Source organism: Zeus faber (assembly GCF_960531495.2).
Source record: "Zeus faber genome assembly, chromosome: 1".
NCBI classification, from domain to species: domain Eukaryota; kingdom Metazoa; phylum Chordata; class Actinopteri; order Zeiformes; family Zeidae; genus Zeus; species Zeus faber.
The window spans coordinates 59,630,490-59,646,550 of record NC_137193.1 but is presented as its reverse complement, the minus strand read 5'-3'; the positions used below and the strand labels follow the sequence as shown (position 1 = coordinate 59,646,550).

Here is a 16,061-nt window from a genome sequence, read left to right as displayed (position 1 = left end):
ATCGTCCCTTTGTGTGTGGGATCACATGCGCGGACAACCTCTTGTGCAGTCGTTCCACATGCGCACCCACAACCACAACCACACACACAAATACACGAACACCATCCAATCTCTTGCTCTTACGAAAGATACACACAAAAGATCTGACAGTTTTTTTTGTGGCGGTAGATGCCATGCTTCGCTAGGAGTTCAAAAGGTTAAACAAAGCCGTTCTCATAAAAAACCCAAATGTCTGGGAGCACCTTTGTCACTAATGGATACTGCAAGGTCCTTCCAGTACTGTATGTGTAAAACGCTTCCATGTAGAAAGAAACAAATGTACAGGATCTCTCAAGAGACGTTTTGTGTTTTTCCTCCGGTGTTTCCTGGTGCTCCAGTTTACTGTAAGTCATGTTGAGCGTCGGGGGTCGTGTAGATGTAGTCGTTCAACAGCATTACAAAAGGTTCTCGAGTCATAGCGGGCAACCCTGTGAGGCGTTTAACACATGGTCAGTTGAGTACCACGTAGTATTCTCTTTCCATGATGTACAGCAGCTCTAGAGCTGAGATGTTAGTACATTATTAAATCAGTCATTTTCGATGCATACCTGTTTATCCATGTGTCGGGTGCAGTGATTTTGAGATTCTGGAAGGTGTTTTTCACTTATTTCACAGGAACTAGGCTAGTTGATTCCCTCTTGCAGCCTTGCTATTTCAGTTGTGGATGCACAGAGATGAAATTGCTATTGACATTTTTCGTCTGAAGATAGAAAAAAGGCAAATTCCCCCCCTAACCTGGAGTATTCCTTTAAACTCCGCTACTCAGTTCACTACACAACTGAACAATGGGCCACTGTTACCACATATTAATGACAAAAAGACCGCAAATCAGAACTATAACAAAAAAAAACACAAAATATAGCTTGAGGCAGCAATACACGGGGTGTATAAGTTCATGCTGTCACTCCTCTCAACATCAGCATTAAATCTAAAACAAGTTCAATTTTCAGAGTTTCCAATGAACACAGCATCGACTCACTTAATGACGCGGTGACTCGAGTTTTGTTGTCCTGGTGACACGTGGAAATTACTAATACAAGGATACACTTGTTGCGTGTTATGACTTTATCCTTAAAATGAGAAGGTGTCTGTCTACTACCTGTAGTCCACTGAGTCCTGCTTCACAGTGTCTCTGTGGATGGAAATCACTCCATGTGGAAGTTCCCACCAACACGCCTCCATTCAAACGCATTTAACACTGCATTTCCCTCAGAGACATTTCCTAAATTTTTTTAACTTTTGGGACTAAAATAAAACGGACACGATTCAGACCTGTGACTCTGGAGCTGCAAGCGAACTCCATGTGTGATGACACAAACACAGAATATGTTTTGGACTGTTTTCAACTCCTCCTCCTCCTCCTTGAACGCAGCAGGAGGTTCACAGCACCAGATAAGATGGAACAGACTGCGTTTATATTTACAAAAAGGGCAAAATAATAAAATATCAAACGAAATGACGTCACGCAGGCAAGATAATACCCACACGCACACACAAGAGTAGTTCGTAACGACGATGGGGTCTGCACTGCGCCCAATGCGTTCAGAACCACAATCTGTTAATTCATAAGGAATTGGCTGAAAGTGTCTTACTCAACAAACTCATCTCGCTCCAAACCACGTGATGCATGAACGTTCGACTACGTTTCACGACTTCCTGCTCCGTATGTGGATTGATTTGGATGAAACTTGAACCCTGAAATATCTGCGACGTCTTAGCTCTAATGACACCTCAACCGTGTCCGTGGCTGCGGCGGTCTTCTGTTCCAGACACTTTTAGCTTGAAAAGTGCCAAGGAGAATAATCATAATAATAATCTGAACAATAACAACAGGGCTCTATCACTACGGGACGGACCCCTAATAATCATAACCATACATCATAATCATAATGCAGTGTCTACTTTTGGCTCCTCAAGAGAGCGCCTCCAAACAACATTAAAATTGTTTATTTAAAAAGAAACAGAGACCTCCAGTATGTACCATATCCAAAGTGCGATGGACAGTGGGAACTACAGCCTGAGTATAAGGGATGGCATATCCCGTTGGCTCAGTGGATTAGTGTACTTGTCTGGGAACCCATTCATGTGAAGTGACCGTAAAGGCTAAATTCTCACTCATGCCAAATGCTGTCATTTCAGCCGTTCCCCTTTATTATCCAAGAAAAATAAAACCGACAAGGACCAATATCAACTGTTAACTTCCTGCTTTCTGTTTGAAAAGCAGGCTTCGAAACCCATTTAAGACGAGATGAATATATAAAACAAAGGTAGGGAAATGGAAATATATGAGAGTTCCATTGCTTTGGCAATCATCCAGAAAGGGTTGAGATGTAGTGGAAGTCTGCTTTGTAACGGATGAAGCGGACGTGGGACGAAGGACTTATTAACCATACATGTTGACAGAGCGGCAGGAAAGGAGGCCAAATCCCTGATACCAAGGAATTAATTTATAAAGCTTTCTGGGATGAGGGACATATTTACTAGAACTAGCAACACTGGAGGGGATTTGACAACGTGTAAATGTGAGTTAAAAGGGTCAGTGCGTCACGAGTTTAGTGACGCACATTTAGGTATGCTTCTACGTGTGTGTGTGTGTGTGTGTACGTGTATGTGTATGTGTGCGTGTGCGTGTGTGCGTGTGTGTGTGTGTGTGTGTGTGTGTGTGTGTGCCTCTCGCCTCCTAATTACAGGCTGGCTACAGGAGGGGACAGTTCTTACATTCCAAACATCAACTTTCAGAAGCAGGTTTTAAGCTATTTCTTAAAATTTGTTTTTAACAGCAACTAATGATCTGCTTTCTGTTGGTCGCCCATGCAGTGATCAGGTGTATTACCGCTACGGTTGGGAGTACTGTAATGTTTTCGGCATTGTGTGTCACAAAGCAATCAGGAAGTGAGCCCGGTGACCTTGCAAGGGCATTCACTCCTGTTTTCACTTCCAGTTTCCAGTGGGGCTGAGTCACCGAGACAGGACTGGCTGGTCAGTCCACTACTGCACTGGTTGACGGACAGATGACGAGTCCACTGACCGACCATGTGAGAACAGGACAGACAGGCTTTATTTTGCCAAATACCCAAAATGTACCTTAAGCTAACATAAGTGAAAATAAACGGGAAAAGAGACAGATGAGAGAACAGCAAAGTAGTGATGAAAAGTTCTGCTCTTTTTGGAGATTCCGCTCTTAACAAGTGGCTCAGAAAAAACAACCGTCCAGTTTTCCAAATCTGTTCGTTTCATTCACTTGGTGTAACAAGAGTCAGAGGAGTTGGTTTGGCTCCGAGTTGTGAACAGAATTGTCACAGCAATCATTTAATTCTGCTGAAAAAGATTTATTTAGGTGGGAGCGCAAAAACCCGGCTGAACCGAGTCGCAAAAACAATGGATCTTTTGCCGGAGATATGTTCACTGAGGACGAATCGTTTGCCAGTCTCGCACCGCTACAGCAAAGGTCACGGGCTCTGTCCTCAGAGTGAGATGACGAAGCTTCTCAGGCTGGAGACAATGGCGGCGTTCCTCTCTGCCTCGGTTCTTCCAGGTAGCCAGGAATCACTGACAGTGTTTGTTGGCAGGACCGGCCGGTCTTTGATACCTGAGACGAGCCAGCATCCTGTCTGTTGTTAGGGATACACGTCCTGTTTGTCTGAACCCTTCTGAGGAATTGCCATGAGGTTTGGGAAAAAAGAAATGACTAACGACACTATATTATTCCGATTCCTTACAGCTATCTGGCACTTGTATCTGGTTGAATGTATAAACAGGTGATCGTGCGCTTAAAGGCCCAGGTTGCTCCAATGGTCGATGTGTGTTTTGATTGTTTCCAGCCGCTCATGTGCGTGAAGTCGTTTTGGACAAAAGCGTAAAGAAGGTAAATATACAAAGAGGAAACTTGTGTTTGCGGTCATTCTGGTACTACGATTGGACTGCAGAGAGACTTCGACAATTCATAGCAGCTCCACAGCCAAGAAGTAAAAATTGATATTCCTAAATATAAATTCCTTGCGGGAGGCACCGGAAACATTTTTAAGCTCTTGACCTTTTCTGGTCTGTAATCTAGACGTTTAGGATAATGTATGGTTGCAGGCACACGCGTGTGTGTGTGAGTACAGTTTGTTTGTCGCGGAATGACTCTCTTCCTGTGGGTCCCGGCTTGAGGAGAAGCGGGTGTCTGTCCGTCTGCCAGTGCAGGCAGCGGTGCCATGGTTACACCTCCTGTTTGTCCCGGCCTCAGCCCCAGTGTTAAACAGATATTTCTTTATTCAACAAAGTTATTCTAGTAATGTTAACAGTCTTGTGGAAAGAAAAAAATGGGGGGGGGGTATAAACCAACAGGTCCAGTAAATCAGTAATATGTGCCGTCCTGGAAGAGAAGAACCAGTTTATACAAAGAAATATCTGTGCCACACCACTCACCAAAATGTCCCAGAATACCAAATATGTATGAAAAACAATATATAAAAGGTGGTTGTTCATAATTTCATTTACAACAATATTCAGCACATTTATATTTGATACCAATGTGCATTTAGCTTAACATGTATCCTGACCGTAACCAGAGCCATGGTATCTTTGAAAAAAACAAAAGGGGGAAATTCTGATGTAGGTCATTTCCCAGTAAAATGTGCCCAAAATGTCAACAAATTTTGCCAAAACAAATTCTGCAGAATTCCTCTCTGACAACTAATGCATCCTGTAATCCCAAAGGAGCATTCCCAGGAACTGCAATGACAGATTTTAGTGCACAGCCCGCCTGCTGTCCAAACAAGACGCTGGACGGGATGCTGGAGCATCGTTACAAAATCTCCCCTCGGAGAACATTTTGGAATCATCGATGACCTCATTGATGACGTCAGGATGAAATGACAAAAACAGACAGATAAATAAGAATAACATTGGCTTGTCCTTTTTTCAGTGGCCACTGATGGCAAATATATTCTACTTCCCTGGGATCCACTGTCACCTTCCTCCTATGAGTAGCTCTGATTTACGATCTATTTTTGGTCATTTGAAATCTGTAACAGCAAAATGGAAGAAAGGGAAGGATCTGTCAACCGTCCAGCGACGGGGGGGTTTATTAATAGAAAATAGGCCACTAACCCAATCAGGACGTGCACAAAGTCATTACACATGCACATTTAGGTACAAAGTCACGGAGCAGATGCTGTCGCCGAGAATCAGTTACGGTCTAAATGCGCAAAATCCATAAATCACACGCATTTTGGGGTAAAAATAAAGAGAACCCAACCGAATATGGGGCAATAACAAAGAGGAGTGAAGGAGAAATATGAAAAAAAAGAAGAGGAGAGAGACATAGACAAAGAACAATGCAGTGACAGTGATGTTCAGCAGGACGAGTCTGGCTACCTTGGGTCAAAGTGCGTTCCATTTTTACACGTTCAGTCGACGTCTATAAATACGATTTCAAGGTCCTTCTACTTGTTTATAAAGCTCTTAATGGAACAGCACCTCCCTATATTTCAGACTCCTTGTCGTTCTATGTCTTTTAAATGTCCCCACAGTACTCCAGAAGAAAAGCGGGGAGGCAGCTTGTACTCACTATGTCCCAAAGTTGTGGAACACCATTCCACAAAATATCAGAGAAAAAGGCTGTGGACGTCTTGAAAAAGCAACTGAAAACATACATGTTTACTCTAGCATTTCACTAGTGTGACTGTTTTCTTCTTACCATTGACTTTATTTTAGCTTTTTGTTTTCTCCTAAAATGTACTACACATTCACTTCAAATTATGAATTACTATAAATCATGAATTCCCAAATGTCTGCAAAGCACTTTGAGCTGCAAATTGTGTTATCTATCTATCTATCTATCTATCTATCTATCTATCTATCTATCTATTTATTTATTATTATTATTATTATTATTATTATTATTATTATTATTATTATTACGGAAGCAGCGGAAAGAAAAAGAAAGAAGAAGATTATTATTTTTATTTATTTATTTATTTGAATTATTATTATTATTATTGTTATTATTATTATTATTATTATTGTTATTATTATTATTATTATTATTGTTATTATTATTATTATTATTATTATTATTATTATTAGGGGTCCACCCTGCAGGACAGCCCCTTATTGTTATTGTAAGAGGAAAAATTGTCTGAATTTTTAAGCCTAAAACTATCTGGAAAACCAACCTCGGCATAACACACGAACACGATATTTGAACCGCGCTGTCACTAAGACCTTGTTGTTAAAGTTAAATCCAAATTGATCCATGTACGGAGCAGATGTTAGCGAAAAACCGACCAGATTTTGAGCGATTTTAAGACCGACAACGTCTGATGCGGAAATATGTCCAACCCGGCTAAAACTATCTGGAACACATGCTTTAGCATAAGCAAGAAACACTGTTAATGTGACTTTTTAACCACTATGTCACAAGGAACTCGTTTTTGAAATCTAATCCAAATCGATCCACATATGGAACAGATATTAGTGAAAACCCAAACAACTTTGACCCAAAATATTCAGCTGTTCTGGTGCCTAACTACCACGTCACACGTCTCGTTCCAAAATGAACGAGATGAGATTTAAAGGAAGACGCTTTATGACGTCAACACGGTGAGTTCTAACAAAGAGAAGTTCTGGTTTACAGGCAAACACGGACGGATGTTTTAAAGACAGGAGGGTTGCGTTGTGTAGACCACAAGTGGTTGCGCCACGAGACAAGCAACCAGGAGATGATCCGGGGGAAGCCCATGCTGCGTTCAAATAAACACGGAAAATCGTTTCAGATCATCAAGGAAACTGTAAAACGCACCTAACACAACTCAACAGCAACAACCCGTGTATTGCTGTATTGCCTGCAGCTATATATATATATATAAAATAATAATTATTATTATAATTATTAGGTCAGGAATTTTTTTATGAATATTTTAGGCTAAAACAATTTGAAACAGAACAGTTACAAACATGGTTCAGGTCTGCTTTGAACTTGTCACACACATCTTGTGGTTAAACTTTCATCGAAATCGATACGTGTATGGAGCAGAAATTCATGAAAAACCAGCCAAATCCGGCCCAAATCACAGACCTGGTCTAAGTCATCGAATGCCACAGTATCTACAACAGGGCTAAAACTATGTCACAACACAACAATGACAGAAGTTACGAACACGGTTGAGGTGTCGTTTGGACCAGTATTTCACAAACATCTCCTGGTTGAACTTTCATCCACACTGATCCACATACGGAGCATACATTAGAGAAAACCGACCAAGTTTGACCCACAGTAGCAAGATGGTCGTGCTTCACCGACACGCCCATGTTCAAAAACGAATTGAACGAGATGAGATTTACAGTAAGACGCTTTGTGATGTCATCATACTATTTACTATGAATGTGCAGGTTCTGATTCAGTATGTATATTGTCACCGTGTTCAGACTCCATCACTTTGTCGTGGTTAGAGATTACAAACTAGGCGTCTGTGCATATGTTTATGTAACTAACCTGGTAGATGTCTGTGGTTTGTTCGATTTATATTTTATCTCTTTGATCCCCATTACTTTGCCGGATTCATGAAAAAATATGACAAAACAGAGTACACACAAGAGTACAGTAAGTGATGCGTTCAAGACCGGGTGAGGCGTCAGAAAAATAGAAGCCGTGATATGGAAATTACTCACAGAAATACCACAACGTTTTTTTGTATTTCATGGAAACTTATTGAAAATGTAATCCAAGGAAAGAAGTCACCACTAAAATGACACCTTCGTACCACCTTTGTAAACCTCCATACGTCACTTCATACATGTGACATGAACAGCCAGTCATAGGGCAGGAGCACCGGTGCTCCGTCCGCTCTCTCCCCGGAGGCAGCGCTCTCCTGCTGGGCAGCACGCAACGCGGATGAGACCACCCCGGAGCTGACGCAGCGGCTCTTCCTAAAACGCCAATTTGAACTCGGACTCTCACTCCTCCCAACCCAAGTCCAGTGCGGCCCCCATCCCCGCAAAAGGACAGTGATTAAAGAAAGAATCGGCGGTAGGAGAGAGTCCCTCGGTCCGCTCCAAACGTCCCCGCACATAATCACAGAACGCATATTTGGGAACCTCCGAAACCTGTAATACTTACTTAACATGAATAAACCGGATCCTATGTATTGCTTCCTGTATCTATATTTATTATTATTATTATTAGTAGTAGTAGTAGTAGTAGTAGTAGTAGTAGTAGTAGTAGTATTATGTGGTTTTTTTTCAGGAAAAATGTAAAATGCCCCCCTTGAAATTCAATATTTGTCAACTACAAACCCTTTCCAAACATGATTGCAAATTTTCTTTGCTTTGGTCTGCTTTTGTTGTTGAGAATTTACTCTCTTTTAATTACTGTACACCTTTCAACATTAACTTTCACTTCTCCATCGCATCCATCCATCCACCGCTCCATCATTGCTAAATATCACCCACTCATCATATTAACTGTCATCCTCACCATCCTCTGCGTCCCCCCCATTGGTTAACCTCAACCGAAACAACAGACTGCTCCCTAAAACACATAAAAGATGAGACTGACTGATATTTCTCTATTTACAAATCTCCATAACAACTCACGCACATATGGCATAGAATAAATAAAATGACACCGAATCTCCAACCGTCTAAGAAGCAGTGCGCTGGTTTGTCCCGCCCAGAGGTGGGCTAGCGCAAACACAGGCGCATTTTGGAAAAAGTCGCAAATGGTTGCCAGGTTCTCAAAGAAATGACTTACTCACATTTGCAGGAAATCATTACACAGGTAAAGCAAATTGCTGAATTGCATGCAAGGTGGTTTGATCATTATGACGTGGGGCTGGTTTCTGCACGTTTGCCAGGAATAAACAGCCAACGAAACTGGCCGGTGGTTATGCAGCAAACCTCACACACAAGAGCAGTACGGATGCAATTATGAGGGAATTATGAAAGGGCAATCTGATCGTCTTGTTTCGTGAGATGGACTGACTTTGCAGCTTATTTTCTTCAAGGGTTATCATGTATAATGTCACCTGTTTTGATACCACAGTGGATTGTTTTGAGTTTTCAATTTTTTTCTTCTAAGACAATGTTTTGAGTGGATCCCTCGCATTGATTGTTTAGTTTATGATAAAGCCATGCATTCCTTTGGCTTTAAGCAATTAACCTGATTATATGTGCAGCATAAATAGGAGGAGGCTTTTTGTGCGAGTAGCTCTCTCTCTCTCTCCCTCTCTCTCTCTCTCTCTCTCTCTCTGGTTCACTCCATTCCACCATCTGCCACACTTTTTAGTCCTCCAAATCTGATATTTAGTACATCCATAAAGCATTGTACAGGTACTCCTCACTTAATGACCTACCTGTTGAATGACTGTTCAGACTGTTCAGACCAGTCTGTATTGTACGCTGCGTACAATACCACGGTCTGCTTGCTGGGTGCGCCGCGTCTCAGCATCGAGCATCTCATTGCACATCACCTTTTATATAATATATACACTATATACACTATATATAGTATATATACTATATATGCTTGATATACACTATATATACTATATGCACTATATATTCTATATATACTATATAGACACTATATATACTATATATACACTATATACACTATATATACTACATATACTATATACTATATATACTATATATACTATATATAGTATATATACTATATATACTATATACACTATATATAGTATATATACTATATATGCTTGATATACACTATATATACTATATGCACTATATATTCTATATATACTATATAGACACTATATATACTATATATACACTATATACACTATATATACTACATATACTATATATACATTATATAGACTATATATACCATATACACGATATATACTATATATACACTACATATACCATAAAGACACTATATATACTATATATACACTCTATATATACATATAGACACTATATATATACACTACAGTATATATACTATATACGTATACTTTCCACTATATACACTGTATACACTGTATACACTATATATACTGTATAAACTACATACACTATTTACACTGTATACACTGTATACACTACATACACTGTATACACTGTATACACTATATACACTATATATACAATATACACTATATATACTATATACACTGTATACATCTCATCACCGTTCTCAGAGTTGTTCCTGCAGTCTGTCAATATTCACTACACTAGAGTTCACAAGGGCCACACCCCCTCACCGTGAAATAACATGAGTCCTCGCTTATCGACCAATTCACTTAACGACCTGGTTGTAGGAGCGGAACTCTGTCGTTAAGTGAGAAGTACCTGTATGCTCAAATACTGTGTGAAAAGTACCAGGATGACCTACTACATTGGGTGAAATATGGTAGTACTAAGGCGCACACAACCCTGGCAAGCATATCCCACAATGCATTGTGAGGGCAAGAAGCCGGTAAATGTTTCTCTGCAGTTTCATCATCAAAGTGCTGAAAGGAAGCTGAGCAGCTGACCACACAATATGTCCAAAAAAACACAGATATGTCCAAAAAACCACAGATCTTTTTACTCACATACTCAAGTACACTGGATGATAATATACCATATATATATATATGATATATGATAATGTACTGTACGTAGTATGCCATTTCAGGTGCAGCATCACTCACTCTCCCACTCTTTCACACATATGCTCTCTTTCGCTCACTCACTGTCTTGCTAACTCATACCGTTTTTACACTAAAATAAGCATGCATATGCAAGTTTTTTAAACGCAGGTTAACCTGCTAATAAGAGGTGATTGACTCCAATCCCATTGCCACTAGATGAGTATGCCTTTCCTTCTTTTTCTCTGGTGTGTCACGTTCAACGTCACCGACACGCTTGAAAAGGGGCGTGTCATGTTTCCACCGTGATCGTGGGAAAAAACAGAGGATGGAGTACTCCTGCGCACTGCGGCGCATCGGCCCCGGTCTTCCGGCGGTGGAGGTTCGGAGAAAGGACTTGGGGCGGCGCTGGAGCGCGGGGAGTGAGGGAGGTTCTCTAATGTGGTCCCCGCAGAGCCATCCCCACGCTCAAAACATGACAAGGTCCACGGCCATGTCTACCCGGGTTGTCATGTTTTCATCAGAGCCGATCGGAGCTGGAGCCCATAAACACCCCTGACTACTGCGGGGACATTTGTCCCCGGAATGAATGGCGATTGTAACCTTTCCCACTGAAGACAAAAGCCAGATGTTAGCCGGTGTGAGCGGGTGTTTCGTGCAGTGGAAAATAGTTGCTTCACTCTCACTCTTTGTCTGTCTCTCACACCATCTCTCTCACACTCCCTAACTCCCTCTCTTTCTCTCTCTACTCTCAGCCTCACCCCCTGTCTCTTGCACTCTCACACTCTTTCTTACATTCCCACTCTCACACACTCTCTTCACCTCACACTTTTGATCAGAATCTCACTCTCTCTCACTCCCTCTGTCTCTCACTCTCTCAAACACTCCCTTTCTCTCTCGCTCACACTCACCCACTGTCTCTTTCGCTCTCACACTGTTCCTCTCTCATTCTCACTCACCAGTTCTCTCACACACACTGCCTGTCTCTGTCTCACTCTCTCACGCACTCCCATGCTTCTCTCTATCTCACACTTCCAATCTTTTGATCACACTCACTGAGTGTCTCTCTCTCTCTCTCTCTCTCTCTCTCTCTCTCTCATACACTGTATGCACGCACACATTTACAGAAAACAGTGAACCCAGATGTGTGTGCATGTACACATGTAGTGCACACACAAAAGCACTTATATTATATATATGCAGTATATTCCAGCACACCGACGCAGGGCACACGCCAGGATTAGAAGCTGGATGTCTCGCACCGCGTGTCACGTGTGTCACTTGTCACGTCCCTCCTGGTATCTAACCTGCTTCAGACACGCCATCTGACTACTTCTCTTTTTCTACAACCAGGACCAGTACTTTCCACAGGAAAACCACAGTTGCAGAGGTGGATCTGCATAAAGCCACCAGAGCTGAGGCGCCATGCTCTCTGGCAGAGAAAACGTCCATTCGTGTTGGGTCTCATGTACGACATGTGAGCGGAACAAAGCCAAATAGCTATGTTGGTGTGTCCGTCCTCATGAAATCAGGACCTACTTCAGAACCACGAGCACTGTAGCAGCACAGTCATTTGTGTAAGGTGGAAACCCAACAGATTAAAATTCTCATGATAAAATGATGTTTGGCGATAAAAAGCAATTTCCAGAAATGTAATCAGGGTTGGAAATACAATATATTTGGAAACAAATTAAACATACGTATCCCTTTACTTTTATCTCAGTAGAAGTAGGGACATGTCTGTGTGTGACATTCAGGTGACATTCATGTATTTATGTTAAGTTGGTTATTAACTTCACAGGCTCCTGATAAAGCCTGACCGGGGTTTACCGTACTAACAAACTGCACCTTTCCAAAAGCGTCCCATTGACACAGAGTTTTTGTTTTCATAGTGAATAAGTTGCCAAAAAAATATTTATATACCAGTCTCTAACTCTCTTTTGTTCCATTCTGCTTTGAATTTCTGTTCTCTTGTATTTCATCTTTCCCCCCAAAACCTTTAAAAACAATCCGCCAGCAGCCTGATGTGCCTCCAGATGTGCTCCAGTACCCACGATGGTCTTGGGATGAACCCCGGCATTGTCCGTCACACTGCTTTGGATCTATTCTATTCTGCACTGTTAAATATATTAAAAAAAACAACAACAATCATCTCAGCCCAAAGAAAACACAACAAATGAATTAATGTTTAACATTCAAAATGACCTTCCTCATTCTACAGCATGCGTAGGTCGTCGAAAAGCTGAATTTAATCTCAGATATTTTTCATTTTTTCATATTTTTCAATCACACTTCTGTGCTAAAATCAGATATGATATGGGGAGAATGTAGTTTGATCATCATACTGTATTGATGAACAACATCTCTTTTCAGAGTCAGGCTTTCTCGGCTTCCCATTCACTTGCGTCTCAATAACAAACTGAGTCGCTGTTTCAGATAAAAATTGTAATTTTCTCTTTAAATGGGTAACCATATCAACATCTGACTCAAAAGCTTGATTTGCTTTGTTGGAGATCATAGTATTGTACATTCAAGAGTACTAGAAGTTTTGGCCACCCTACAGCTTTCTGAAAGAATGGTATGGGGTGAGAATGGGGTGCCAGAGCACTCGTCCCTTTGCCTATGGTGCCGTTTTTATCAGGTGTGGTTTATTTTTTAAGCGTGAATGGGCATCGAGGCAGCGGATTGTCTGGGCTAGATATTCATATTCACGAGGACCGTGTCCTCCGCACACCCTCAGTGTGCACACAGCCGAGCACAGTTCACAGGCGCCCCGATGCGCACCGTCGCGGGCGCCCGTGATCTGCGCTCGGCTGCGCGTCCCCGTGGTTCCCCGTTTCTTTATGGAACGAATGAAAACATTGTGCGTAATGGGAACGCTCCGACTCTCTCACAACCCTCTCTTGTTCCCCCTTTTTTTTTTAAGCACCTGCCACTCTTAATGTCTCTGCACGGGCCTGCACTACGTCATTTCTCATTGCTTTCACACACAACGCAAATGCAAAGCACATGTTTGCAAAACAATACACAAGCCCCTACGGAAAACACAAAACTCAGTCGAGTAAATCACGTCAAACTAAATGAACACATTTGGTCACAGCCGATACAACTTATGTTTTAAGATGTAAGGCCTCTTCTACACGTGTGCAAAATGTCTTTGCACACTTCCCCCACATTTTCTTACGTAACAGCCTTATTCCGTAATGGATTAAATTCATTTTTCTCCTCATCAATCTACACACAATACCCCATGATGAGGAAGCGAAAAAGTTTTTTTTAGAAATTTTAGCTAATGTGTTAAAAATAAAAAAACTGAAATATCGCATGTACATATGTATTCACACCCTTTACTCAGTACTTTGTTGAAGCTCCTTTGGCTGTGATGACATTCTCCACTCTTCTCTGGAATGATGCTACAAGCTTGGCACACCTGCATTTGGAGTATTTATACCATTCTTCTCTGCAGATCCTCTCAAGCTCTGTCAGGTTAGATGGGGAGCATCACTGTACAGCTATTTTGAGGTCTTTCCAGAGATGTTTAATCGGGTTCAATTCTGGGCTCTGGCTGGGCCACTCAAGGACATACACAGACTTGTCCTGCAGCTACTCCTTTGTTGTCTTGGCTGTGTGCTTAGGGTCGTTGTCCTGTTGGAAGGTAAACATTCGCCCCAGTCTAATGTCCTGAGCGCGCTGGAGCAGGTATTCATCAAGGATCTCTCTGTACTTTGCTCCGTTCATCTTTCCCTCGATCCTGACTAGTCTCCCAGTTCCTGCCGCTGAAAAACATCCCCACAGCACAGCATGATGCAGCATGATGTCACCACCATGCTTCACCGTAGGGATGGTATTAGCCAGGTGGTGAGAGGTGCCTGGTTTCCTCCTGACGTGACGCTTGGCATTCAGGCCAAAGAGTTCAACCTTGGTTTCATCAGACCAGAGAATCTTGTTTCTCATGGTCTGAGAGTCCTTCAAGTGCCTTCTGACAAACTCCAAGCGACAAACTCATGTGCCTTTGACTGAGTAGAGGCTTCCGTCTGGCCACTCTACCATAATGGCCTGATTGGTGGAGTGCTGCAGAGATGGTTGTCCTTCTGGAAGGTTCTCCCAGCTCCACAGAGGAACGCTGGGCTCTGTCAGAGTGACCATCATGTTCTTGGTCACCTCCCTGACCAATGCTCTTCTCAGTTTGGCTGGGCGGCCAGCTCTAGGTAGAGTGCTGGTTGTTCCAAACTTCTTGCATTTACGAATGATGGAGACGACTGTGCTCTTCTTGAACTTCAATGCTACAGAGATTTTTTTTTACCCTTCCCCAGATCTGTGCCTCGATGCAATCCTGTCTCGGAGGTCTATAGACAATCCCTTTGACTTCATGGCTTGGTTTCTGCTCTGACATGCACTGTCAACAGTGGGACCTTATAGAGGTGTGTGCCTTTCCAAATCATGTCCAATCAATTGAATTTACTACCGGTGGACTCCAATCAAGCTGTAGAAACAGCTCAAGGATGATCAGTGGAAACAGGATGCTCCTGAGCTCAATTTTGAGCGTCATAACAAAGGGTGTGAATACATACAGTATGAACACGTGATATTTCAGTTTTTTATTTTGAATACATTTTGAAAATATTCTAAAAAACCTTTTTCGCTTTGTCATTATGGGGTATTGTGTGTAGATTGATGAGGAAAAAATGAATTTAATCCATTTTGGAATAAGGTTATAACATATCAAAATGTGGGGAAACTAAAGGGGTGTGAATACTTTCCGGATGCACTGTAATTATAGTATCAACAAATGGCGCAGACATATACAAGGGGGTTAACCATGTAGGGTGTATTGATTGGGCCATTCTGTAACTATTGATTGCAATAGCTCACAAGTTGTATGTTTTGATGCAGGTAGTTGATTTTGTGTCATGTATTTAATGTTTTGAGAGTTTTGGTGCATTTTGCAAAAATAAATAGTAGTTTTGGCCAGCGTGTTAAAGTGTTTGCCTGTGCGCTCATTGTTTCGAAAAAGTGAATTCTGCTGGGACAAATGTGCTCAAGCAATCTCTTATCTATTTTAACGATAGAGGATGTTTATCGATGCAAGTTTAGCGATTTTACAATTAGACCGAAATGTTTTATTTCAAGTGTAACTGCGGCACACCTTTGCTGCTATTGTCACTATGGTGCTGGGGTGTTGTGGTTTAAGCAGCCACACCTGTCTTGGGTCTAGGTAAGTGGACCCGGGATCAGATGTGGCTGTACGCCTGTTGCTTGTTAGAACAATCAACGAGCAACAGGCAAGTGACCCATCAACACACACACAGGGGGAGCCTCTGTCAGGACATGTGTCCATCTGCTCCTGGCTTGTTACATCTTCCCCAGTCTCGACAATAAACCGTGTCTCTGTGTCGTGGCACAGTCACATATAAAATCAACACATAAAAAATGCAT

The 16,061-nt window shown here is 41.8% G+C and overlaps 1 protein-coding gene across 1 annotated transcript in view; it reads right to left on the bottom strand.

Moving 5' to 3' along the window:
- The window catches only part of pde4ba (phosphodiesterase 4B, cAMP-specific a), a gene marked incomplete at its 5' end in the record, with an annotated part of 121,966 nt that overhangs the window by 50,847 nt on the left and 55,058 nt on the right, over positions 1-16,061 (bottom strand).